This window comes from Montipora capricornis, chromosome 6 (genome assembly GCF_036669925.1).
Source record: "Montipora capricornis isolate CH-2021 chromosome 6, ASM3666992v2, whole genome shotgun sequence".
In the NCBI taxonomy this organism is placed as follows: domain Eukaryota; kingdom Metazoa; phylum Cnidaria; class Anthozoa; order Scleractinia; family Acroporidae; genus Montipora; species Montipora capricornis.
The window spans coordinates 49,358,411-49,363,410 of NC_090888.1; the positions used below are offsets into that span (position 1 = coordinate 49,358,411).

Genomic DNA, 5,000 nt, shown 5'->3' on the forward strand with positions numbered 1-5,000 from the left:
GTTAAGCGAAGCGTAAAATGAAGCTAAAATTCTATGAGAGTGCTTAGGCCTTAAGACACTAAAGCGAGCGCTTAGGCTTAATCAGTAAACGAGTGCTTTCTTCTTCACACGATCTCGTGAAAAAGTGTAGTTAACCGAAGTGTAAAATGAAAGCTAAAATACTACGAGAGTGCCTAGGCCTAATCACTGAAACAAGCGCTTAGGCTTAATCAGTAAACGAGTGCTTTCTTCCTCACACGATCTCGTGAAAAAGTGTAGTTAACCGAAGCGTAAAATGAAAGCTAAAATTCTACTAGAGTGCTTAGGCCTAATCACTGAAACAAGCACTTAGGCTTAATCAGTAAACGAGTGCTTTCTTCTTCACACGATATCCATGCTTTAAAGAACGAAAAATATAATATTTGTAGCTTGCTTTTCTCGGGAACTTTGAATTTTGCATATTCGACAGAGCATTTTGAAGTATGTTACACGAAGTTGGTATCCAGTTCCCATGTGTGATGTCTGCGTATGCACGTATCCGGGTATCCATGTTTTCCACTGTGTATCCGCGTATCCACTTCACAATATAGTTAGAAGTTTACTTGGGGAGGGGTGGTACTTTCGACTGCGTATCCGCGTATCCAACCTCTTCAGAGGTGCAGCTTCAAAATGGCAGGGTATTCTGCAGTTAACCCCAAGGAAGCAACCCAGGATATCAAACCCTCGGAACTAGTAGAAATTTATTTGATCTGAACTGAAAAGATTGTTTTCGTGCTCTGGTTAACATTTGATCATTGGTGTGCATCGGCGTGGCTTATGCAGATTCATCACGAGTGACGGCCGGCTGGCAACAGAATTACTCGTGAAAGCGCAACGTGAGCATGGGAGCAAAGATGGTTTGAACATCAGACTATGTCAAGTTAAGAATTGTGGCGTTCTTAAGGCGAAACTTCAAAATTTCCCAAGTTTGTTTCGCTTGCTGGTTTCGCGCCTTTAATAATTCGTATGCAAACGATGAGCGTTCAGCAGATAATAAAGAGACTTAATTTCTCCACTAATCACAGTCTATTCCTAAATTTGTTTTCCATGCGCAGTCAACTTGCGGCAATTGCTATGATTACACATAACAATTTATTGCTGATGAAGCGATGAACAAAGAGACCATTCTTAAATTATTCGTCGGTGCGTCTGGTCTCAAAATAGTACGGACAAAGGCTCCAATGCCTCGAAAGAATGTATCAATTAAAATTGAAATTTGACAAATTTAACGATAATATGTGAAAGGAATACTTGCTTTTCACCAAAATGGCGATGATAAACCGAAGACAATCGAGCAAATTTGAATTTCAAGTCTCCAAATAAAATAAGGTCAGCCTTGGACGAAAACAGACACAATCGAATCTTTTTCGAAACCAAACAAATTTAATTTCTCACGCACACATACAGTATTACAGCCTGGATAACAACGAGTGTTTCGTTGGTTGGATGGCACAGCTGTCACTTACACTGTAGTTAATAACAGATTCTTTGTATCTATACAGTAAAGAAGTCTTTGGTTTTACATTATGTAAAGATAATAAAATTTGAGTCCACGGAAATCACGCACTTTCTCATTTGATTACAATTTCTTGCTTTAAGAATCGATTCTTCACACCATGAGATCTAAAATTTGACAGTCTTCCGCTTATTTCACAAGAGCAACAGATCATTGTTCTTTCCCGCAGCAAGCCTCGTCTTTTCTCTTGTGGCAAATTTCCTGCGGCAAATTGCCGCGGTTTTACCGAGGCAAAAAAATTTGCATACCTCGGTGGCGCGCGACCACTACCTGCGGCAAAGACGAGGTATTGCCTCGTCCCGAGGGGTCAATTCTTTCAGGCGGTACTGTATGTTATTCACCAGCCGGGAGGTCCTTATTGGGAAAAAAAGCTGTGCCCGTGGTCTTGAATACTGCCCAAGAGTTGTACTCATGACAGAGGGCATAGTTTCTTTCTAATACAGACTATCATTGCATTCTGTGACCTCATAGCGGAGGGATGTAATGGTAATGAATTTATATAGCGCATTTTCTATTGACATATTCAAATGGGCTTTACAAGCAAGTGATCTATGGGTGAGATTGGACATCAGCATATACAGGCGCCTCTGGCAGCCGCTATCAGTCCATTAGCCATCTCACCTGACCTGACCACAACACCGGGAGCTCCATGCCCTACTCTTTACGAATAGTGTGTGAGTTCTTTGTACTGAAATTGATGGTACTTCTGCATCCATGAGGTAGGAAACACATTTTTCGAATGGCGTGCTTAGTAATATTCCCCTGCAAGCCTGCTGCTTGCATTGCTGTTTTCATCAGTTTATCAATTTCGTTCTTGCCGAGTGGTGCCTTCATGTACCAAATGCTGTTGCCTGGTCTTATTCAATGATTGATGGTTAAGTAAAATGTACTGTCAGCATTGTTTGTTTCGTTTGGATGGTGACGTGTGACTTTCTTGTTATAGTAATAATAAACAGGACAATGTTTATTGTTTGTTGCTTGAGCCGTTGGATTAAATTCTTGTGGATTCACCATTGCTTACGTTGCGGGTCTTGGAACCTCTCTCTGATCACTGACTTAGATTTCAAATGAGAACTTCATTGCCCAATTTGTCGTCTGTTTGAAGAACAATGTGTCCACATTTTAGTTGTCTTCTTTCGCCTCGTGCACAGAATCCAAAGTGAAGTGCCAATAATTTATTACATTGTATCAACAAACTGTGCTTTGGAGAGCTTAAGGATTTTCAGCATCGAAACAATGATCTTCTTCACCTTTTGATAGTTCTTTTGTGGCATGAGGAGGATTTCCTTTCACTTCCTTAAAACCAGCTGTAGAAATAAGTACGGTAGTTATCCGGTTATGAGGCGCACAGTTTTTTCAAGAAAAATCTGTCTTTGGTGGCAAGTTAGTGCTAAAATTGGGGTGCGTCTTATAACCAAGTATTTTCGCGCAAGAAAATCTTAAGATCACAATTTGAGAAGAACTTGCAGTTTAAACAACACAAGAAAAGGACACTAGTCAATTAAAAGAAAGAATAGTGCTTTTAGAGACCTTTAGAACACTAAACGACTTCATGAGAAAAGCAAACAAATGGAAATTTGCATACATGCTTAAAAGCACGTGCTTAGTAACGTGATTTTCATGACAACAATACAATCGTTTGAATCTTGTTTCGAGTTTGTCGCTCGCATGAAAAGTTACTTCGCTGAACAAACAGTGTGGAGATAAAACATACCTTCTTTGTTCATCCAGCCTTTCTTGTGCACTGAAATTTGCATCTGTGGCGTGTTGATATTCAGCTGTCGAACATCTTTGAATATGACTTTCGGTGGGAGTTTTTTCCCGTTCGCTTTCGCTTGAAGTCTGAACTCTGACTATTTATTAAGTTGGAAGGTTCAAATAAAAGTGTATGCGTTGCATGTTTATCATTTTAGGTGTCAACTTTTAGCTTTTGTTTTTACGTATATCATTAAATGCGTGACTTTTTCAATTTGTTTACGTTAACAAAAAGAGTTCACATGCCAATTGTGTAAGGATAATTGTTCTCCAATTCATTACATCCTTTTGATAACTCTCAATTTTTTGGTGCGTCTTATAACCGAGTATTTTCGCGTAATTTTCAGTTTGAGAACTTAGCTTGATTAAATTGCTAAATTTGGGGTGCGCCTTATAACCGAATAACTGCGGTACTTCCATGGACTTAATTCAAAAGGTGCAAATATTTCTAAAGCAAAAGTGAACTTTTTGTTTGATTCTATAATAAGGCAAGATGTTTCCCATCCTGGTCAGAGATGATAGTGTCAAATTCAATTGATTTGATAAATATGCACCACAAAGAAATGAAACTCTACTTGGATGCGTTCCATAAAGAAACGAATTTGATTGAGGAATAGCCCACTTTTGATGTATTAAAATTCAGTCCCAGCCCTCATCTCGAGGCTCTGGGGAATAAACTCATATTTATTCCCCAGAGCCTCAAGGTGATGACTTTTAGGACTGAATTTTAATATATCGATATTGGTCTATTATACGAAATTCACTTACTTAATAAATGTGAAATTCCATTGGAAAACAGTGAACAAGGTCATCGCATGGGCACGTCATGGTCCAAACTCATTTGCATGGCACTTGTCTAACACGCTTAGTGTGAGCGTATGCAAGGAAAAACAAATGAAATGGTGAGCGTGTTAACTATGTGCCTTTTGTTAACAGTCTGTTTAACACAGTGGACCTTTGTGTTTTAACACACAAGTTTAAAATGGTAAGTTCCTTTGTCCTTGACACAGTAGGTCTGTGATTTTTCTTCAAACACGGTTTTGTTATTTACCCAAAGCAGAGTAGTTTACCAGATCATTTATTACTACTCTTCCCAGTAGACCGTGACACCCACGAAATTTTTGACTGCCTTCACAGTAACGTTTTTTGATGCTGCGAGTTTGTTTCAAACCACTCATGGTACGTTAAAGTGCACCATGTGAGGCCATTTTTTCTGTGTGATGTTCGTTCACAATGTGTTTGTCTCCAAGAGGAGTTTTTTGTCTGCCATAGAACTGTCAGCATGGCAGCTGTTTATCAGCAGATAAAATATGATCAGGACAAATTCAGGGCGGTTTTTTTAGACACATTCGACACAATAAATTTTTCACGACAAAGTTTAATTGAAAAAATTTGCAAAGTAACAAGCTGTTTTAATAACATGGATGACCAAGGCTTAAGAATAAAATACCTCGACAATGAGAAGATCTTTGTCGATCTTTCTGACGAGAATTTGGTGCAAGAAATGGTTAGATAAGGAGTCCCCATTGAAAATGCAGAATTCAAACGTATCACAGTCATGGTAGAGCAGTCCAATTCACCAGTTCCCATTTTGCAAAGAAAAAGAGCGAGAGAGCAGCAAAGCATTAGTCCTTTGTGTATGCCGAGTACAACCAAGATAGGAAAAGCTGCAAGCTGTGGAAGTTTGGAATTTGAGAAGAACAGGACTATG

The 5,000-nt window shown here is 39.1% G+C and overlaps 1 protein-coding gene and 1 long non-coding RNA gene across 3 annotated transcripts in view; both read left to right on the forward strand.

The window, feature by feature from the left end:
- The window catches only part of LOC138052349 (uncharacterized), a 183,548-nt gene that overhangs the window by 74,062 nt on the left and 104,486 nt on the right, over positions 1 to 5,000 (forward strand). The gene's annotated exons all lie outside the window — the stretch shown is intronic.
- LOC138052340 (acyl carrier protein-like) overlaps positions 1 to 5,000 on the forward strand; it is a 49,227-nt gene that overhangs the window by 30,171 nt on the left and 14,056 nt on the right. Inside the window, exon 4 of one of the 2 annotated variants that reach the window (XR_011133045.1) lies at positions 4,226 to 4,274. The exons of the other annotated variant lie outside the window; for it this stretch is intronic. The gene's annotated coding sequence lies outside the window, so the exon portion shown is untranslated. The remainder of the gene's footprint in view (positions 1 to 4,225; positions 4,275 to 5,000) is intronic. 2 annotated transcript variants of the gene reach the window in all.